At 41.8% G+C, this 23249-nt stretch overlaps 1 protein-coding gene across 1 annotated transcript in view; it reads left to right on the top strand.

The window, feature by feature from the left end:
* The window catches only part of LOC136996588 (transmembrane protein 164-like), a 32707-nt gene extending 31625 nt beyond the window's left edge, over positions 1-1082 (top strand). Inside the window, exon 7 of the mRNA XM_067317485.1 lies at positions 1065-1082. The gene's annotated coding sequence lies outside the window, so the exon portion shown is untranslated. The remainder of the gene's footprint in view (positions 1-1064) is intronic.
* Positions 1083-23249: the final 22167 nt, after the last annotated feature.

Genomic DNA, 23249 nt, shown 5'->3' with positions numbered 1-23249 from the left:
CTCCCTTTTCCCCTCCCTTTTCCCCTCCCTTTTCCCCTCCCCCTTTCCCCTCCCCCTTTCCCCTCCCCCTTTCCCCTCCCCCTTTCCCCTCCCCCTTTCCCCTCCCCCTTTCCCCTCCCCCTTTCCCCTCCCCCTTTCCCCTCCCCCTTTCCCCTCCCCCTTTCCCCTCCCCCTTTCCCCTCCCCCCTTTCCCCTCCCCCCTTTCCCCTCCCCCCTTTCCCCCCTTTCCCCCCTTTCCCCCCTTTCCCCCCTTTCCCCCCTTTCCCCCCTTTCCCCCCTTTCCCCCCTTTCCCCCCTTTCCCCCCTTTCCCCCCTTTCCCCTCCCCCCTTTCCCCTCCCCCTTCCCCTCCCCCTTCCCCTCCCCCTTCCCCCTTCCCCTCCCCCTTCCCCCTTCCCCTCCCCCTTTCCCCTCCCCGCTCTCCCCTCCCCCTCTCCCCTCCCCCTCTCCCCTTCCCCCTCTCTCCCCTCCCCCCTCCCACCTTTCCCCTCCCACCTTTCCCCTCCCACCTTTCCCCTCCCCCTTCCCCTCCCCCCTCTGCCATCTGCCCTCCCCCTTTCCCCTCCCCCTTTCCCCTCCCCCTTTCCCCTCCCCCTTTCCCCTCCTCCTCTCCCCTCCCCCTTGCTCCTCCCCCTCTCTCCCCTCCCCTCTCCCCCTCCCCTCTCCTCTCTCCTTTTCTTTCCTCCTTTCCTCCTTTCCTCCTTTCCTCCTTTCCTCCTTTCCTCCTTTCCTCCTTTCCTCCTTTCCTCCTTTCCTCCTTTCCTCCTTTCCTCCTTTCCTTTCTTTCCTTTCTTTCCTTTCTCCTTTTTCTCTCTCTCCCTTCCACTACCCCATTTCCCCCTCTGCACTTGTGCTTCCAGGCACTGCAAACCTCTCGACAACAGCCGCTGTCTCTCTGCCCCCATTGCCTTCCTCCGGCCTCCTGGCCCGCCCTGCCTCCCTCTGCGGGAGCTGCAGTATCTCCCCCCCCCCTTTGAAGGGTAGTTTTCAACTTCCAAGTTAAAGCAAGGTGGTTTTAAAATTGATTTTATTTTTCTTCAGGGTCAATTTCGTACTTTTTTTAAAGATCATTTCTGCATTTACCATGTCATTATCTCAGTGCTGCAGAGGACGTAGCAGGCAGAGCAGTGAGCGTGCCCCCACCGCTCTCGCCAACCGGCCTGTGCCAGGGAGCTGGCGCTGCTCGTGCACTGGGCTGAGGCACAACGCTGTCTTCGGAAACTGGCAGTTCCTCTTGCCCAGCTCTCTCGTTCAAGCATCACGTTATGCAGGCACAGGATGGAATGGCAGCGACAAGGGTTGGTGTGGGGAGGCTGAACTGCCGCATGTGCTGTTAGTTCTGAATAATCTGTAAGAGTGTTCTACATTTAGTAAACTTTGTAATGTGCTAAAACTTGGTTATGAGGTAACATTTGCAAAGAAGGGGTAATCTGTGTATTTGTTTTTGTAATTATTTGGTCCAGTTGTTTTTTGTTGCGCCCTAAGTCCAGCTCACTGGGCAAATAATTGTTAAATCTTTATATTAAAACAAATAAATGCATTTTAAGGGATACTGTACAGTTTGTTTCATTCTAGACATACCAGACACTGTGTCTTGCTTATGACTTTTTAAAACTAGGTATGAAAACTGAACTTGGCTTTCCACTTCAAGTTGTAATACTAACAGATTCCTAGAGGGCCTTGAATATTTGACAGCTAATCATCAATCCAAAAGATGGATTTGGATTTGGTACCGCTACCAAATCTGTAAAATGCTAAAATGACAAGGTAAGCTATTTACTTGAGGAGCTTTTCTCTGCAGAGTTAATTTTTATTTTCCACATCGAGGCTTCAAGCAAGCGGAGTAATGTCTGTATCAGTCCTCGACATCTAAAGGTTACGTGGATTTTTTAGTTATTTATTTTTGAGGAATTTGCATCTATGGACAGGAGACACAAGTCTTAGATTAGTCAAAGACAAAAACACTTGCAGAGGCATGTTAAAAATTTCTTGCTTTGTCTCAATAATTATCCTACAGAGGGAGTATGTTCCCTTTCACTCATACGCAATAGAAAATGCCTCTCAGCGCAATAGGCATTTAATTCAGGAAACACGGCTTTAAAAGTCAGTTTTACCTCTGTCTGGGACTGTGTTTTGTCATCAGCACAGCGGGATGGGGGCTTTGTTGCCTTGCAGGGACACACGCCTTCCCCGCTCCTCAAACGAACATCCCTTCCCTTCCCTTCCCTTCCCTTCCCTTCCCTTCCCTTCCCTTCCCTTCCCTTCCCTTCCCTTCCCTTCCCTTCCCTTCCCTTCCCTTCGGCAGGAGCCCAGCCGCCACCGGGGAAGGTGCGCCCAGCCTTCCTCCCCTCCTGCCGGGCGCCCCAGCAAGCTCTGCCCCCAAGCCCCTTGCTGCTGCGGGGACACCGAAAGCCCCTGCTGAGAGTTACAGCTGTTGAACTCTAGTGGTTCTGGTACGCTGTTCTCACTGGCTCTCCTTCCCAGGTTAAAACTTAAAAAGGGCCATACTGCTTTAGACTAAGAGTTTTGGGGTGAAATAAACCACTCATGGCAATGCAAACCTTGATATTCTTTAAAATTACACCTTCTACTGTGAGAGTAATATAAAGAAAGTATACTGAAATTATTTACTTGAAGATATTATTTGATATAAGTTTTGCTGCATGAATTCATTTTTCAACTTAACACTATTTATCCTGTTGAATAATGTTCCTGTTGTACTGCAGGGAAGCGTGTTGGTCACACCAGTATAACTGGTTCTGCAGCCAAGCCGTGTTTTAAAAAAGTTCCGAGAGAGTAAAAGGCCCAATGCTGGACACAATTCAGTGCTTCAAGTTAGACGTAAAAAGTACAGAACTGGACCTGAAATGCGGATATAAGTTGGAGTGTTCAGTGACTCACTTCTGAATTAGACTGCAAGCTGCACCTGTCCAATTTGTTCCTACAGTAGGCAAAATGAAGACTGAGTTAATCACAGGGAAATATTTCCTAACATCATTAGCATCTAGAATTAGCATTAATTTTAAATGTTCCAATAAAAAAAAACAAAAAAAACCTGACCAAGCCACACAATTAAGGAGAGAAACATAAAAAGAAATGGTGATTCTTCTTCCATATTTTATTGGATAAATGATTTAAAAGGTAATGACGATAGTGTTAAAACTACTACAATATCTTTCCACAGCCATATCTCACAGACCCACAGATAACCTTCTATGTAATTTTTTTTGCTTTTCCTCATTTTTATCTTTTTAAGCCATACTTATATTAAAATGCCCATTTCAACAGTTTCTTCACATTAATAGCAATTAAATGTGGAAGGAAGGAGGATCTAGTTATAAAGGAAGGGGTTTCGGGTAATCTGTGATATTACTGTAATCAATCAAGTTACTAAGGAAGGAAGGAAAAGAGAGAGGCCTTACAAGCTACTCCAGGTAGCTTTGAGCCTACTGTGTCACCATTGCATTACAGATAACTCAAGATGCTGGTGAACAATTCAAAGTAATTTTCTGAAACATATAAAACACTCAAATAACTTAGAAACTAGATCCAAATATTTTGAAAAGAATCAACTTTGATATACAAAAACAGTCATAAGTTGTTACAAAAGTTTCAAACAAAAGTTTGTTTTCTCAGTGCGTTTATGTACCAGCGCAATTACTGGGTCCAGAGCAAAGAAAGAGGTTTTTATTCTTTATTTTTTTCTTTAACAGTAATAAAAAAAGAGGAAAACATATCTTTGTATATAAAGAATCATTGCTGGTCTTAAGAATAAATGTAACCAGAAACCCTTAAATCTGAGAGGCACACTTTGGGTTTCCTTTTCTTTTCTTTTTTTTTTTTCCCCCAACATAAAAGGAAAGTCACCAGTTTATTTAAATGGAGTAGATACTCAGACCTCCCCAAATAAACTTAATTCAATTAACATCACTAGCAAAAATCAGTTAGAAACTGTACAAAAATAAAAAAGTTAATACATTTAATCCTGCAGGGATTTTGCAAGGACTGGAAGGCAGGCTTTAGGAGCAGCATTTGGGCACGGCTGGAGGCTTCTTTGGTTCGATCTAACACACGCAAGAGATGTAACCTACTCCAGACAACAATTTTAAAAACCCGCACATTTGAAGACAAGTAAGGAGGTCCATATGCAAACGCCAGGGTGTGCCAGTGGATTTGACTCTTGGTTAAATAGTAGCATATCCGAGGTCGGAGTGCGAGCGGGCCCTCGCCCCGCCACGAGCAGCGCTGGGGTGAGGTGGTGAAGCGGCCGTGCTACAGCAGCCTGGGCGGCAGGAAGGCCGCTCGAAGCACGACCGAGCAAGAGCTGCACGTCAGCTCTAGGGGTCTGCCGTCTAACTCGGTTTATAGAACGTGGGTTTTAGGAACGTTAAGCAAAAGAACTGAAAGAAAACCCTTTCAATAGAATAAGGCAAACTGATTAGTTCTCAGTGGAAGTTAGCGTTCCAGCGTAAAAACAGTGAAACGGGCTACTTGGTTGTACCTTAACTACTTACTCATAAAGTACCCCAAATAATAAAAAAAAGTCTGCATCTAAAACCAGCAATATATCTGAAAGGGCAATAAACATAATTACGAGGGAATGACATTTATGAAAGTGTTTCTTGATCAGATTTAAGCAAACAGACCTATTCTGTCCCAGTGCATGTCCCAGTGAACTGCACATTTTGTACAAATAAATCCACAATTACACAGAAACAATCTGTAGCATTCTCAGCACTTGCATGCTGAGGAGGTAGGTGCCCTAGAAACACTGTAGATAGACTGATTATTCTAAGCATTTTTATAAAATATCATACAAATCTGATTGACCATAGACTTTGTAACAGTTTTTTAATTAGTGATACAAAACTCTGGTCCAGAAGGGTCTGGCATTAACTCATTTTAAAAGCACACCTTTACAGTTTGTATAACACCCTTTGAACTATATTTTTAAGCAGCAGCTACTGAGAGATAGACAAAAATGCGTTGTGCATGATGCTGTATACAAAAAGGAGACAAAACTATCCTTTTTTCCCCCCAAGCCATGGTGGGAAGTATTGCTGACCTTGTCCTTAAAAACCTGCAGGATTGTTTATTCATCAGTATATCATTATTACACTGGTAAGAAATTCTGTATAACATTTGCATATATCGAAGATTTTTTAAAAAATCTGATATGATTTTAGATCCGCATGACCAGTCACGTGACCTGCTTGAGGTTGATTAGCACCTTTCAATACATATATATTTTTATATATAATAGATCTTTTTAAAAAACTTCTAACAATGAGCTCATACAGAAGCATGAGCTTGCTGTAACGAGATGACAGATAAAGATGGGGTTGGATGACTTTTTTTGCAGCAGACAATATGATTCAGTTTGTGCTCTGTTTCCCTAGAAGGGCAAGGAAAAAAAAACAACAAAAAACAAACAAACCTCTGTCAGGTAGCCACTTGTTCACAATTTCCACTTGAAGACTAATCCATTTAAAAATGTTCCCCAAGTAGAAACACAACAGTATCATCCAAAATAGCCTCTATATAAACATCTATTAATTTTTGCAGCGTCTGCCTGGCACCTCTTGGCTCCTGAATTTTCAGGCCCTCTGTTTACTTATAAATTAAGGCATCACAACTGAAAATGTTAATATTTGGACATCAAATGCTGTGGATGAAGGAATACCGAAGACCTTCTATAAGAACCTCTATAAAAATTAAGTAGCAAAGCTAATCTCACATAAGGGATGAGCATAATTTATCCAAATCTTTTTGAAACATTGAAACATTTTACAATTAGTCTGACATTTGTTACATCTTAACTCAGTTTATCTATTTGAATTATATATATATATTTATATTTTTTTTTAACAAACATTTGTTATTTGAAATATCTGTAATTTCTGCTTACTGTAGTTTACTCATCCATATTAGAAAGGTCTTTTCTATAATAGATGGGATGTGTTGTCCCTTAGAATACGCACTGAACTATATCAGGTATTAGTGGTAGTTCTGCAGGCACACGAGCAAGGAGCTAGCTCCCAGCATGTCCTGGGCTTGCGGCTATACCACACATACCTCTTACTAAATCCTATTTTTACAGCTGTAAAAAGTTCCAATTGGTTTTCTTTCTTCTAACTTGTGGAGAGTTATCAGAATTATCACACAGTACTTAGAGCTCTCAAGTACTATTCCTGCAATACATGAAGACATGTAAAATTATGGCATACTTGTCCTGTGCTCTTTCATAACACAATCATATATTTTTTAAAAGACAGTAGTTAACTTTTATCTAACTATGACTTGATATAACTCAGTAAGTCCGAAAGAAAAATGAACAAAATGGGGGGGAGGGGGGGAGGAGAGGGGAGGTGTCTTTTCCAAAACAGGCTTGCTCAAAACAAACAAACTAAATATCCCCCACCACTTAAAAAAAAAAAAGAAAAAAAAAGAAAAAAAAAAGAAACCCAATGCCAGATCAGCAGAGAACTCAATATATTTTGCTAGAACATCTGGCACATTTGCTATATTTTTTCTATGAATTTGATATATAAGTATATAGTTATGTCATAGTCAAAGGCACCAAAATCTAAATCTATTTTCTTCCTAATATGACATCTGCTACTCACCAACCTGTTTTTACAAACCAAAGTGACTCCTAATTTGAGATCATGAGAAAGGCATCGTCCCATTATAAATGCATTACTATGACTAGTCCTGACAGGGCTAAAGCGCCCTCGGCTCCCAGAGTGGAACGGGAGACAAAGGTGTCTAGCAGCCTGATGGATTTTGTCATGCCTTAGCAGTTAGACCACTTGATTCTGAAAATGCATCCATATTAACATTACCTCTCGCTGTAGATACAACAGCTTCTCTTCATCCAAAATAAAGCTTTTTATATGTCATCCTTCAAATTTTGGCTGTATGTGCTGGGTCTGAAGATCATGTATATAGCTACATGAAATCTTTACTGCAGGGATGAGATAGCGTACACATGACACTATCAAGAAGGTAATGAAGATGCAATTCATTGTCTAGTTTAATACCTGAATCTGATATGTTTCATTCCCTGCTACAGCTATTAATGTAAAAGCCATAAATGCCTTTTTTTCTGAACAAAGAATGCCTAACTGTAACCCTTAAACTCTTTCCTTCCATCCACAGTCACAGAAAGTCTTGATTGATATAATTCAATGTTAATGAAGTAGAAATTTAAAATTTCATAAAAAACCCAAGGGCTATATATGCTGCAAAAAAATCTGCAGTGACTCAATAAAAAAAAGGTATGGGATCTTTGTAACAATGCAGTTTTCCCACCCCTTGCCACGATGAGCTTAACTGACTAAGGAGAAGCCTCAACATGGCAACGGAAACTATCATCATAAAATGGGACAGTAATAGAGATAGCTAGACCAAGAAGGGGCAGGGTCTCCTGGGAAGAGGTCTGCAGAGAGGTCCAGTGACTGGTCATGCGGCTCAGTGTCAGGAATAATGGTTGCACGGTGGAAGGGGGTGCCCAATGCCATTTTGGAAGTGATGATGCTGACGATGGGCAAGGTACTCTGTGTAGCTCATGGTCATCTTCTCACTACGGTACCTAGAAAGGAGCAAAGAAGCGAATTCAAGTTTTACCAGGAAGCTACGAGTAGCAGTAGAAGTATAGCACTAGTTGTATGTTTAACAATGATAACAACTTTGTACTTCTCATGTTAGGGATAAGACTAACCTCAGTTGCACAAGGGTGGGGAGATCACCACTGGTTTTCAGGGTAGTTATTCTTGAATCATACTTAGACAAATCATAACCTAAGTGCTCATATAAAGATATTTAAAAATACAGAACTCTTATAAATGGTTACCTACAACATTACTTGAGGTAGAAGGAATAGAAACTGATGGTGACTTATTGAGAATGTCCCATAACCTCAGCCAACTCTCTACACAAAGCCTAGGAGAAAAAACCCTGGAAAAAACACCACAAATCTCTGGACTCTTAAAATAATAAATATCAATTGTCTACCAAATTCTGCTTTTAAAATAATCACAGCTACATCAAGTGGACTTGCATCCTCTTTAGACTATATGCGACTAAATCAGAAACCTGGTCCCAACAACAAATATTTTGGTTAAACTTAGCATCAGTACTTTCAACAGCGTGGAACATATTGCCACATCTACACTCATCTGTAAAACTGTAAATCATGTATCTACACAAAACAATGCTATTCTGTATTTCCACAAATATCACCTAGAAAGACCTTGCATAAGAGATTTGACAGATGTGGTGAATCCAGCTACAGCAGTTCAAAATGTTGCCACCTCCCGTTTATTGTATGTCTTTTCTGGAGTCGTTCCCATCGTCTCCTCCCCTTTCAGGGCTGAAAAAATACAACAGATGCCTCCACCACTTGCACTCGCAACCCAACACAAAAGTTTAAACTACTGTTGGGTTACCAGTTGCAGCAGCTGAGGTGGCAAACACATTTGCTTCCGCTGCCTCTGCTAGGGGAAACCATCTTTGTCAGCAGAACAGAGCAAAGCACCTTAGGCAGATGCAGCCTTTTGCTTTGGTGCATGCGTTCCCGAGCACCAGGGAGCCTACGCTTACTTGATACAACAGTGTTTGTTCATAAGGTACTAATTTAACAAATGGCCAGTGGCTCTGGCTGAGAGTTTAGCTTCAGCTCCTCTTGAGCTGATATGAATGGAGCGGGGCACTCACTGCACTCGATGCGTAAGCTGGTCTGTGCATGAAATCCCCTGCCACTATCAAACTAAACCGTAAGCTTGGCAGTTAATGAAGCTGGGTGTAAATGGGTCAAAGCAGGCCAAGGGCAGCCTGACCAGAATCACAGCTGCTCACTTAAGGAGATGGGAAAGAAAATGCAGTTATCCTAGACCTTAGGTATTCTGCACATTTCTTTCAGCTCTGTTATTTGCATTTATTTTAGCTCTGTTCTTCAAAACATGGCCAGAACTACTGGCCATCAACTTGAAGTGAGGAAAATTAGCAACAGAGTAGTTTTCATCAACTGAAAGCTTTATTCATACACAGGACAGTTCTTGACAAGTGAAGGAGCTAGAAAGAACCAAAAATCTCAGATCTTTGCCCTATAACAGTGAGCAAACAATCAGGAGAATGCAAATATTTTTAAATCTCTAAAGTGAATTGGATTGGGTTTTAATTATGGACCAGGAAGTCAAGTCTGGCTTACACCTAGCTGCACTGAGAAGGAAAGAATTCCCAAGGAAATCAGGACACAGAAGAAAAGGCAATATATATAAAAAAAATTAAAAATAATCTTGTGATCCTATGAGCCCCTAAAAACTGATGAAACATAGGACAAAGCATTCTAACTACTAAGTTTGTTATCTGTATTAATAGTACGTCAAGTGCGGCCTCCCTGAAGAGATAAAAGGAACACGATGGGTGAAGAGTTAATACTTCCTTATGACATAAGATTTATAAAATTCTTAGTTCTCCAAGAATGGAATAGATTACAGTATAAAATGACTGAGCTCTAGTTTTCTCATAAAAATACGTATTTTTAGAGGCTTTCTTATAGGCACCTACTCCTCCATCCTTCACCACAACTTTATGGGCAGGGTATCTGCCAGTAATTCTAAAATATTTTAGCCCTCACCCACCAAGAAGCCTTCAAGAACATATTTGATTAAACCAACACTACAACCAGCACTGCAAATCAAAGCACGCTAGTGTGCGAGAGCGAGAGTATGAAAGCAAGTACTGGATCCATGGCTTTGCTACTGAGAATACGCTGCCACAGCCAAACGGGCCCCCTGACTGTCAGATGGGGCACCTCGCCGGCGCACCTAGCGCTGGTATAGCAGCCAGGTATAGCTCTATAGAGGCATACCTATAGGTGTAGCTGTTCTAGCTGGGATAGCAGGGGAAGCCGCTGCGCCACAAGGGCTAAAAAGAGGCGATGCTTTCTCAGGGACCAGACTGCTGGTACCGAGGGGCCGCCGGGACCTCACAGCAGTGGGCCCACAGTGCACCGTACGCTCAGATACGGGCTGACAACAGCAAGGGATCCCTGTTAACCACAGCCCGCGGAGATCCATCACAGCCAACAGACAAACTGGAAAAACCAAGATCTAAGGCACTGCTAAGATTTTTCAAAGTTGTGATGTTAAAGCGATAGTATGAAACGAAACATGCAGGCAGCCTGACGCATCTGCAGCCTGATATTTAATGGCAGCCTGTTCTCTTCCTTGTTTAGCGCCAGTAACCCCTGTTAGGCTTAATGCAAGACACAGATATTCTCAGAAATCCACACTGCTATTGCGGAAAGAAAGAAATTAATATAAACAAGAATGCTTACCGTTAATGTCCGAAACAGCCACCTACCACAAATGAACATATCACGGTATTACAAAAACAATTTATCTGTAGTACCCTGTGATACATACCTGGTTAGCTTTATGGTTTTCCTGAATTCATTAGTAATTGGAGCTTTGTAGCCTCCTTTTCTCAGTAAGGAATCTATGGTCTGAATGTGGTCCCATCCTGTTGAATTTTATAGCAATAAAAGTTAGTGAAAAATATAGTGATAAAAGTAGATGCTGCAAAAATACAGTACAGCATGTAAGTGCTTGGTTGAAGTTTACTATAAAACATCTCCATTTAAGAAAAGACAGTTGAAGGAAATATGATGCATAGGATTTCTTTCTACATTAAGTTTGCTGTACAAACACACACCTTTCTTTTGCAGTTGAAATATTTTAAAAATGGACCCGCTATAACCCAGGTTTCCTGGATTGGGGGTTACATACAAAATTACACTCTTCTGAAATGTTAAGTTATGATCATGTATCACTCTCACTTTATTATACATTATAAATGGATACAACAGTATGAAAAGTTAAATTTCTATCTGAAATACAATTTAAAAGATTAGCTAAACATGTGCAAAGGACTTAGAGATTGGACTCCGCCATAAATATTGCTGTCAACTTTGCAATGATACTTCTCATTTCAGAACTACTATATCATGTTATGGGTGTCTGGTTAATAAAAATGATAGATTAAAAATCCAGATAGAATTTAGGTTCATTATTGCTCTCAAAGTCTTTTTGCTATTCAAAATTCTTATGTATTGATTTAAGAAAGCCTAATATTTCAAGGGAGCGGTTAGACATGTTATTTCCAAAGGCACACTATGCTTAGATTAGTCATATCATTGCATTAAAAAGAAAGAAAAGAAAAAAACAGAAGAGTTTTGGGTGCCATGAAGAATCAGATCATTATGTATGGTCTATTAAGAATATTTAGAAATTTTTACCTAAATAAACTCCTGAATTTCATGAAACCTCCTGTAAGTGATCATCAAGGGTCTTGAAAAAACACTTCTCTAACTGGCAGATCTTTAATTACCAAAAAAAAAAAAAAAAAGCCTTGGCAATCTAAACTTTTAAGTGACTGGTTAGAGACAGAATTATTTATTAAAGATGATCTTTAGTGAAGGTTTCATTGTATTCTTTAGTACACCAAATCTGAACATAAAGAGGTGAAATTAAAAAAAAAAACAACCACCAAACACCAACAATGCAAAATTTAAAAGACTGAGACATCCTGTCAAGCCTGGAAGAGAAAAACCATTAGTGAGTAGTCCGAGTTAGCTGCTTAGCACAACAGACTGCTATCCAACAAAACTACCGTACGTAGTTCTTTCAATTCACAGACTTCAGTCTGTGCCTCTGTTATAAGGGACACTTTTACAATGACATTATCTGGGCTTTCATTATGAAACCAATTCCCTTCTATCTATCCAAAAATCCCCAGGAAGCCAGTGCTTTTAAAAGGGATTAAATACCAGCAGTGAGTAGTACATAACTGAAGAAAACTTTAGCACTGCAAGTTTAGGGATAAATCAGCTGTTAAAATCTCTGACCAGACATCCCATCGCTTAATTAGGAGAGTTTCTGCAAGCCACCGATAGCACAACATGACAAACGTGAAAGTCGGTAGCTTTTACAAACTGTAAAGATGGTCAATAGCACTGTACCACCCACTCCATATTTCATTCCACATATAGCTATACTGCATTTAGGACTTGCTTAAAAAACAAAACAGAAACAAAACACTGCTACAATTTACTGAAATCCCTATAAGGGGATCAATTTTATACAGACATGTAATTTGCATTTTAGAGAAGAGTCTTTTCTTACAATTAAATATTGCTCCATCATCTGACATCAGTGCAAGGTCAAATATTGCATTTTAGATTTATATGTATGTTTAAATTCTTCACCAGATCATATGAAATAAAGTGCAACAATGACCTTGCTCCTTTGCAACCTCCGGTAAGTAGGTAGCGGTGCGTTTTGATCCTTTTTCATTGATGAATTCTATTCTAATGCCATGTACACCCACCTGCAAGAAATTGGCAGTTTTATTAGTACATTAAAAGGAAGGAAAAAAAAAAAGAAAAGAAAAGAAAAAGAAATTTCTAATGCAATAAAGCCCAGAACGCGAACCTTTCAGTGGTTAATCCCCTCTTAGGATAATAGTTTCAAAGGACAGTACGGAGGTGAATTTAGTCCAACCGACAGCTTTCAAGGTCACCCGCCGCACAAGCCTCCTCGCCACCCGCCCCAGGGAGCCCCAGTTCTGGCCCGAGGGGGGCGGCCGCGGGGCTCCTGCGCCCCCCACCCTGGCAGCAGCACTGCTGCTCACAAGACCCCCCCCGGCCACCAGAGTGACTTGAGACCACAAGCTGTCTCGCAGGCCACCCAACAGCCGGCAAATCTAACGATGCTTCAATTATGAGCCACAGTCTCATCCAAAGTGAAAGACCGGTCACGCCGCCAGCCCGACCTGGAGCCCTCAAAATTTCTGCACACGTGCAAAGAGGAGCAGGAGGTGTTTCAAAGCATCAGCAAGACAGTCACCTTCAAATTCCTACTGCCGTAGCAGTAAGTACTTGAGAATGACACAAACCGTCAATACGGGACCCAAAGTACCTGATCCCACGGAGTGAAATGGATGCGAAGCCTAACTGCCAAAAGGAAAGAGGCCGGGCACCCCTTCCAGGCAGCGTTCAAGGGCTCCAGTGCAAAGGCACAAGGAGGCTGCTGCGAGCACCCGTGCGGGCTTCAAGCACGCCATGGAAGATCTTCCACTGACAGGCAATCTGCAACTGCTTTCGAGTGATGTGCATAAATACATTAGTAGACTCACATTTTTATTCTCAAGGCCACATAACTCAGATTTTATTTCTATTTAAATCCTGAAGTTCCCAAGTGCATGTGGAAATGAATCACTTATGTTTAAAAGAGTATAATGTTATTTAGTTATGGCACTTGTTTTTGAGCACAAATTTAATTGATTGCCTCAAAAATGCTGTAATAATTTTTCCATTGACAGCCTGTTTTACCATAACTGCATGACAGTCGGAAAGCAGGTAAGGCATGTTTACAAAGCTCTACACAACCACTTGCTCAGTTGTCATAATTGTTTATATTAAGATTTTTTTTTTTTAATTAAAACTTCGCAATCTTCCAAATGATGAGAGCATGGCGAAATGGGAGGAAGTCTCTCTGGTGGCCATGACCTTGACAGTTCTCCCCCGGAACCTAATATTTCTCAAAGAGAAAAAGTTACTTAGAGACTGAGATATTTGATTCACTGCTAATATTCCTAATACTCACCTAATACTGCTAAATCTAACTGTCAAGACATGAATATATAACCACTATAGAGATCAAATCTATACGCTCAGATGATGTGCTTACAAACCTAAAGGGCCTGAAACTAGAAAAAAAATAGTGTTAGAAGCTGCAATGAGCCTGCCTAGTTTATTCCTAGAATAAGGACAGGATGCTTTTGGAGCTCAAAGAACACTGCAAATGAAGATCAGAACTTAAGACCCAAATATCTCACATTAACAATATTCCTTTGCACGTGTTTGCTCATGTGAATTTTACAAGGCTTTATCAGAACACAGAAAAAGAAGTACAGACGGAATTAAAGGAACATCGTAACTTCAGACTGCCCTAAAATATAGCTTTCCTCCAACTTACCTACGTATATGAAGTACATTCTGTTTTTATTTTCCTAAAAAGTATCAGTCAGTCCTCCAAAGCTCACCAGCTTCTGGGTCTGGCATACTGTGAAGTGTGAATAGGTGAGAGCTGGGGCATCCTGATGTATAAGATCGGTACTGCTGGGAATAGCTCGGAGCCTAATTTAAGCAGCAAGCACTAAGCAGCAGAAAGGGGAAAGATCCAGTAGTGGTTACGAAGGTAAGACATAGTTAAATAGGCTAGCTAATGTATGCTTTATTATTCTATTCTATTTTAGATCTCACCAAAAACCAAAAAAAACCAACAACATAAAAACTGTGTCTACTTACAAATTCTAGAAATAATTTAATGTAGCCTTTTCATAGGAGCATTTTCAGGCTATTAAGCTTTTATAGATTTCCAATCTGCTTCTATTAAGTAATTCTCAGAAAGCCACCCATTTTTGTTAAGGCAACATCCTATGAGAATACTGACATTTTGGTTTGCAAACTGTCAGAATGACAACACTTCATTGATTTTACCCCCTTCCCTGAACAAAAGAAGATGTAGAAGAAAAAGATTCATCAGTAAGTCCAGCAATTTGGTGGTGGACCAAAACACTTTCCATCAACACTGAAACTCATTCTTCTATTACCATGCACCGGGGGCGGAGGGAGATCTGACAGGGTGTAATTGAAACCTATCAACTAATGCACAAATCACTAAGTTTATATATAAATTTTGTAGGTAAAGTAGGTTATGCTGCACTGAAAAAAATATTACTGTAGGTAACGGTTGGAAAATTGAATTTACTTGGAAAAATGAAAAACTGAATTTGTTATTCTTGTGACAGCAACATCACATCGAGTTGTTATGTATTTGCTAATTTTGTAACTATGTACATTCAACTACCTAAGCACTAAAACTGAATACTTAGTCCTTGCACATCTTCAAGTCCTGTGAAGTATTAAAGATTCTAACTTCCTGCACAAGATTTTTTGCATAATAGCGCCCACATAGTATTCATGAGAAATTAAGCAGGGGCACCACTCATGTATTAAACATGATGCAGCTTTCGGGCTGTAGGTAATTGCATTGCACTAGATGTTTCCCATTCACCATTTTAACAGCCTTGTCCATGCAAGAAAAAGATTTAGAGCAGAACAAGTAAGGCAGCACGATCGCACCCACAATTTCTCTGCATTGGGGAAGTTTCACAGCATTCTGCGGAGCACAAATTCCAGCAGCTTAGCTAAGCATGACTCTTAGTCCAGTCCAAATGGCTTTTCCTTGTTTAGCTCCAGTTAAACGAAAACAGGCCTAAATTAAACTAAAGGGAGCCACAGATAAGCAAAATAAGAATGGTCCACACTAGGATTGGCATGGGCTCAGTTACAGCAATTTAAATGTACTTATTTGGACTTCCTCAAGAGCCCCGCTTTCCTGCATAGACTCCTGTGAAATTCCCAACAATATTCCCCTCTCCGGCAGGAAGTGCGGGGTGGTGACATGTTCAAAAGGCATCACCTGGACTGGAACTGGCCTGCCTGCCAGGCTTCACCCAGAACTTAACCTACGCAAAGCCTGTGGCGTGCTTCTCAAATTAAATAAAATTATTGATTTAGTATGTACTGCACGTCAGACAAGTCTGTGTGGAATAACAACGTCTGTGCAGGGCAGCAAAACAAGCCAGACAATATTCCTCTGCGGACGGAGTTTCAGTTCTACCTTGTCCGTTACCATCCAGTGGGGAAACGACCACTCGGAGACCCTGCTGCACTGCAGGGTACAGTACAGCTGTAAGAGCCATATACGTTTTCTGGTATCCGCCTCCCAAACGAACAGGGCATCTGTTTCCAGGAGCTGGCTATCGGGAGAGGGAAGTCAAACAAGGAGAGTGACCTGAAAAGGCATCAGCCAGCCTGTTCCGACAGAAATATCTCTGCACGGTTTTATAGTATGGAGTAATACTGTTGGATATAAACTTCTTGTCCTGGTGCGTAAGTAGCCAGAGTCTACTTAAAACTAGGTCCAGAGACTACAGTGAATTCGAACACACAGACCTTTCACTAAATCTGAGGATTGTATGAAACTATGTTTTTTATTTTACTTCTGAAGTGACCTCAACAGAACTTCAGATTTTGCTTTGTATTAAAACAGATAAAGTGCAGGATAATACAGGACTGAAAATTTCCATACTGATCAAGTATTTAGCATTTTTACTTAGCCATTTCTTAAAACTGTTTACAAAAACATTAACACAGACAATTTGATATCAAACACAAAGTTAGCTATTGGCACAGCATGAGGACAGGACCTAAAAATCTAGCGTGTACTATTTTGCCTCAGGATGGGGAAAAGAAACACACCACATATTTACTGTTTTGCCAACAGCTGATGGATTATTGCTGATAATACGTATCGGGTGGGCCAATAGCAAATTATTCCAAAATCCACGCTGGGACCAAAGTTCAGAAACGCTCCAGCTGTCGAGTGCCTGGTTCTGACTCAAAGCTCCAAGCAGAGTTTACAAACCGGCTCCCCAGCTGGACCCGGAGGAAGAAATCACACTGGTCTCACTAGACTGTCACCTAGGAATTTGAATAAGCATCTAAAACATCAAGCCTTGCTGAAATTTAAGCTTCCAATCCACTGCGAAGTAAATTACTATCAAATAAACATTCTGTTCAGTTTTATCTACTGCACTGAGATCTTTTAAGACACTGGCATATAATTATCACTAATGAGCTTGTAGGACAAATTAATTGTAAACACTCTTTCAGAAATACCCGAAGGCAGACAACAACGGGTCCGTTACAAAGGCCCCGATGTGGAATACCAGCCCAGCGCTCCCTGCACTTCCAAATACGTGTCTTCCTGCTCTAAGCTCACTGGGGATTTGCCTTCGCTCAAGCCCAGCAACGCGGCCCAACTCGCGGTGCCGGCACGCTGCTCATGCGGCTTCACCCGCGCAGGCGGGGGGTAGACGCACCGTGAACCAGCCCCGCGTGCTCTGGGTTAAAGCTAATCCTTTTGCTGACTTACCATTTACAAGCTCAGTTTTTGAACAGCAGCAAGCTGTAAAGATTTCCAAGCAAATAAATTAGTCTGTAACATGTACAGAATTCCTCATGATAACACATGAAATATTATCCTTCCCTTTTATTTACTTCCACTAGTACTATGGAAATAGTGGTACAGAAACTTATCTGGAAATGGAACATTTCAGATTACATGAATATTACTACACATTAGAAGCTGATCCCACTTTTTATTAGCTGAAGTCTGCAGCTTTTTAGCATCGAATTTGTAACAAAGAGGCTGGCTTCATTCTGATCATCTTCAAGAGAGCTTAAATACTTGATTTAATAATGGATGCAAGTGGCTGCTCAAGAAAGATGCTCCCCAATTCATGACACCTGTTTTTTTTTCTTAAATGAATCATTTATTTACATATATGGAATCACAGAATACTGCCCAAAGAGTATAAAATACTGAGATCAAGACTATTTCTTCTCTATAAAAGAGAAGAAGCAGTAAAAGTTGCTGCTGCCATTGCACTCATTTTTGGGAGTGGAAGAAGGAAACAAAGTCCCACAACTCTTAAATGTCAACCGTTGTCTGCAACAAAAACAAAAAGCCACCTTTCAGTAAACGTTATTGGCTACAACTATCTAAGCTAATGTTTAAACCAGTGCATACAGGCTAAGGGCCTTTCGTACCACCAGAGTAAGCATGTACAATTTGGTAGATTTATTTTACTGAAGAAAAGCAACTTCAGGGCAAACAGCTCTTTCAAGGTATTTTAAGAAGCAGCAGCTGATCAATTCTAGTTATTTATTACCCCACTGGAATTACAATCATGTTTTCTGAAATGTTTCCTCTTACACTGCCATACAATCGTAATGTTTTATGACACTGTAATAAGAAAATTGGGGGGGCGGGGGGGGGGTGTCTGAATCAGCAAGGCAGGCTTTACCTGGCAGCGAAAAAGCATAGGTTCTTAGTGAAATGAGGGAGAAAAGCGATAAAATAGTAACAGGCGCTCATTTACGATAATATGAGCTCAAGCTAGACAGAGAAATCAAAGCAGCACTTTGCTTTGCTTCGGTATTTCTAGAAAAGCGACCGGCAGAGGTACAACGGCACGAATTTGCCCCGCGAGGGTAGGAGCCTCCCGCCGCCCGCCCTCTCGCTCGCCGGGCCTGGAGCCCCGAGGCGGCGCCGCGCCGCCCAGCGGCACGTCAGCACGGCGCCTGCGCCCTTCCGGGAGGCCCGGCCGCTTCTGGCACCCGCACGCGCAGCCCGGCGCTCCTGCTTACCGCCTCGGCCGCCCGCGCTGCGGACCCGAGCTTCGCTAACCAGGCCCAAGTTGGCCTAAAGGACCCGGAGCCATCAAACTTCGCAGCGGCCTACGCGAACGTTTCCACACGCCTTCCTTCTCCGGCTGCCGCTAACCACCCGCGCGGCAACCGCCGCGACACGGGCTGCAAGCGTACCCGCGCGGGGAACCGACGGCGAAGCCGGAGGGCCCTGGAGGAAGGAATCCTAATTTGTGCAGGAAAGGGAAGGCTTGGTGGAAGGGCGGAGACCGAGCGAGGAGCTTAAGGAGCCTGCGAGGGCGGCTGAGGCCGCGCTCGCGCGGGAACGGACGGCCGCAGGATCGCCGCGGCGGGACACGCGGAGCCTCGGCCCCGACCTGGACACCTGGCGGCTCGTAACGGAGCAGTCCTGTCAAAGCCGCACGCCAGCCCGTCTCTGTGTGGCGGGAAGGCTGTGACGCCCCGCACCAGCCGCAGCCAGAGCGCGGCAAAACGACGTCGCGGTTGTGTTTGGCAGCGACGAGCAAACGGCTCGTTCGCCCCCGGGCCGTCTCCCACGGGGCAGCGGCTGCAGCACGGAGCAAGCCATACACAGGCACAGGCAAATCCGGATCCTCGGTTGCGTTTTAGGAAGCGTCTTCCTGAACCACTGCACTCAAACGGTCTTTTGAAAGCAACTAGGAGAAAATACAAACCTTTATAAAAGGTGAAAACAGCAGCAATTTGAAAAATCGTATGGGAGCTAATGGCAGTCAGTTCACTCATGCCCCCTTCTACCTGGCTGCTGTGTCTGCTGCAAAGGATCCCTCACTGCTGGTTACAGCTGAAATACCCATTTCTTCGGTTTGGGCAAACAGTTAATCAGAGAAAGGAAGATCTCAGTGCTGCAGGACACAGGAGCCACTCCTGAGCCATGCCTTCAAACGATCTTGTCTCTAAGCCGCCAGAGCGCTACCTGTTGTCTGAATCCGTAATTTTGAATTATTCTGACCTCCGTCAGCAAATTGCTGAATTAGCTCCCACAAGATCAGCAGCAGCATACCTACAGAAGTAAGGTCCCCTAACCAGGCTGATGTTTTTCAGGATGATTTGGAAATTAGCATTATACCAGACGGCAGACGAAGAATCTCTCTTTACGCCATATTCTAGCCATCCTGAAATGTCTTTTTGCCATTAACATTGCATAACTGCAGCTCCCTCAAAAGAAACGTGGGTGACATAAGCTCTCTCACTGAGAGGGGCACATCCAGTGGTGAATCATTCTTTTAAGGACTAACAATGACAAATTCTCTCTCTCATATTTACTTATTCCCCCACCTCCCCCTTTTGCATGGAAAACCTGCGCATTATCTATATATGATACAATCTATATATGATACAATCACTTCAGAAGCATCTTTAATCTGTAGGAAGAAAAAAGAAAGAAAGAAAAATAACCATGAAAAAGCAACCTCTGCCCCCAACATGGGACGTATATTGTAATCACTTCTTAAAATTCCTAGCAATTTGCTAAAGGCTTTAAAAGACTAGTAATAAAAAGCTTTAAATGAAATAGGAGAGAGTGACCAAGCAAATGGATAACACCGACTATTTTTGATCCCTCCATTCTCCCCCAGTAAGTTTGGCCTCTCCAGTAAGAACAATCATGAGATACCAGAAGGTGACTTTTGCAGAAGTTAACTGAGCAAAACTATGCTTCTATATTAAGCTCCAGAGACTAAAGTTTCAATTTTTATAAAAACTTGTTTCCTCTGTTGTTGAATTCTGAAGAATTCTGCCATAAGATATAGAAGGTAAAATCCTCTGTTTCCTACAAACATTAAAGTCATGAACTAGGAGAAGGTCTCCAAGGAGCAAAGCTAAGGTCCAGTCTTTTCAAGTGAGAGAGGATTTTCTGAGCTCAGATTTTGGTTTCAGATTTTTAAGGATGAATATTTTGGTCATCTTAAAAGTTTATTATTGAGAGAATAAAATAGCATCTAATAATAATTTTAGTCCATAGCATGGAAATAGCTAGATATTACTTGGCACATCACACTTCTACAGAGACATTTTCTGAGTGTATGCATAGCCTAATTTTTAATAAATTTAATTAAATGGTTACATCCAAAACATCACTAAGTACCAAAAGTTAACCTAGTAAACCAGGAAAAATTCTACCAGTTAAAATTTTGACTTCTAGTCTTTAAGTTTAATATTAAAGTCAAACCGTGTTTTGAAGTATTCAAAACTGTAATAAAACATAAAGATACTTTTAGGACCCAGAGACAAGATAAATTACTCCCCTGAAGAAAAGCTACTTCTTGTTTAGAACGCACACAAAGTTTCAGCTAAGACTTATGCTTTTGTCTGACATTAAGTAAAGAGTAATTTTGTTTATGGTGAAAATGCTGATTAATCGCAAAGGAAACATATATTCATCGTATTCTGCAGGAGGCATCGGAAGATAGGAAGCCTCTGTCAGGAGTTGAACAGGAAATGCATTTTTATTAGATTTTTCAACTACTGTAGAATTTATACTGCTGAGGTTACGGCTGGAGACCACCACAGTAGGGCCCCTTACCATTTTAACAGTGAACAAAATTTCTATTCAATATGCTTTTGTTGTTGTGTATGCTCAACACCCTAAATATTTAGTAGGACTAAGTCATTATTAAAGGGGAATATTGGAACTTGTGTGGTGTCTCTGGTATTATAACATGCCCTTGCTGTCATATATGACAATTTCAAAAAATTTTTTTACATCTACTCTAATATAGACTAAGAGTAACGCAACAGTTATACTGGCTGAGATAAAAGGTTCATCCAAAGCCCAGTAACTTGTTTTTTTTGCAAGCATTTAAAAACAAATCAGAGGGAAAGAGCATAAGAATAGAGAATAACACTTCAGTACACTTTCCCAGAAGTAAGTCTAAAAGCAGCATTTGCTTCTTCATCTCTGACTTTTATGCTGCTGTCCCAAGAGAACGCATGCAGGTTTCCTAGAACCAAGCAAGTAAAATAGATTCTGCTCCATGTGTAATTAGCAAACAAAAATTAGAGCAATGATTTATTGGCCTCGCTCTGTAAGGGGTTTGTGGGGGTCTGTGCAGGCCAGTCACTCTGAAAGCACAGGCTTTGGGAAGGATAAATAGCTCACTCCTACAAGCTAGATGAGATAGCTTGGTTAGGGATTTCTTTTTTTGCAGTGCACGTTTCCAGAAGCATACATCAGGCTATCAGCTTTCATACCGGTATATCCTCTTTCCAGACTCAAGGGACTGAGCTCTGAGCTCTGAGCTACTTTCAGGGACCAAAAGGAATATTCTCTAAAGTTCATTCTAACCTGGTGGTGCTAATTTGCTTAAGCTCCTCATAGTGAATGGAGGAAAAAAGGGTTCTGCAAAGGACCCTAATTTAGTCATTCCGAATCAGCCTATAGAGAGACTTATACTGGCTGTTGAAGGAGTTTAGTTAGATTAGCTTCATTAAGCTAAGTTAACCCTTGAAAGCATCACGCAGAGCGCATCAAAAATCATACTAGGTAAAATCAGTACAATGCTGGGACAGAAGATCTCACAAGAGTCTTTCATTCTTCCTTCCTCTGATAGAAGCAATGCTGAGATTTAGAACAATGTGAAATACTACATTAAGTCATATGTGCAATTTTTTCCCCCTCCATGATAGATAACCTTCCCAGAACTCATTTTTAAGCCCGTGACATTTCATATTTACGTTTCAAAATGTATATACACAAGAGAGTTCTTTTCTCTGCATGTGGTTACATTTCCCTTCTAAACAAGAATTCAAAGATCATGTGTACTTATAAAAGAAATCATCATTCTGAGCAATATTTCCAGGTATTCTTAAAGACACCCATTTTACAAAGATTGCTGTCAGGGACTTTGTCTACCCTGAGGGCAAACATGCTGCATTATCTGCCTTGTAGTGCCCAAGGTGAACACTCCGGCCTTGTCCTTAGTCCATGGAAGGCTACCAGCCGTGGAGACAATCCTTCAAAATCCTGGAGGATCAGGATTAAGGAATATATCACAGAGTGCACCTATCTCCATGCAACCAAAGCCATGGCAGAAGCTTTGTACTGTGGAGAATTAAATAGCTGTGAAAAAATACATGACAGAAACTAAACACTTCATAAGCTTAATACTAATCCTATATCTTTCTTGGTTTGTATCCACTTCTGATATAGAACTCATTATTAATAATGAAAAAAATGCTGATGAATCATGTGTCTGTCTTTGTTTTCCCAGGTGTGTAAGCTGTATATTGCATATTGGCACCCGACTGATCAACATGGAGAATGTAAGCAGTGTGAAGGAATTCATTCTCCTGGGCCTTTCAAAGAACCAAGGGGTGCAGAAAATATGTTTTGTGGTGTTTTTGTTCTTCTATATTGTTACTGTGGCAGGAAATCTGCTCATCGTTGTCACTGTAATTAGCAGTCAACGTCTGAACTCCCCCATGTATTTCTTTCTCTGCCACCTGTCCATTGCAGATCTTTGCTTCTCTTCTGTCACAGCTCCCAAAATGATTGCTGACTTCCTTGTTGAAAAGAAAACCATTTCCTTTGGGGGTTGCATGGCACAGTTATTTGGGTTACATTTCTTTGGCGGCGCTGAAATCTTCATCCTCACAGTGATGGCCTATGATCGCTACTTTGCCATATGCAGACCCCTCCACTACACCACCCTCATGACCAGGCGTGTGTGTGGCTGGATGGCGATGGGTTCATGGGTGGGGGTCTTTGTGCACTCCCTGGTGCAGACCCTCATAACCGTTAGCCTCCCTTTTTGCGGCCCCAACAAAATTGACCACTACTTCTGTGATGTCCATCCCCTACTACAACTGGCCTGTACCGACACCTATGTTGCGGGCATCATTGTCGTTGCCAATAGTGGAATGATT

The sequence above is a fragment of the Apteryx mantelli genome, unplaced genomic scaffold, assembly GCF_036417845.1.
Source record: "Apteryx mantelli isolate bAptMan1 unplaced genomic scaffold, bAptMan1.hap1 HAP1_SCAFFOLD_49, whole genome shotgun sequence".
Classification (NCBI taxonomy): domain Eukaryota; kingdom Metazoa; phylum Chordata; class Aves; order Apterygiformes; family Apterygidae; genus Apteryx; species Apteryx mantelli.
The sequence above is the reverse complement of the archived record's forward strand: the minus strand, read 5'-3'. Positions and strand labels throughout refer to the sequence as shown.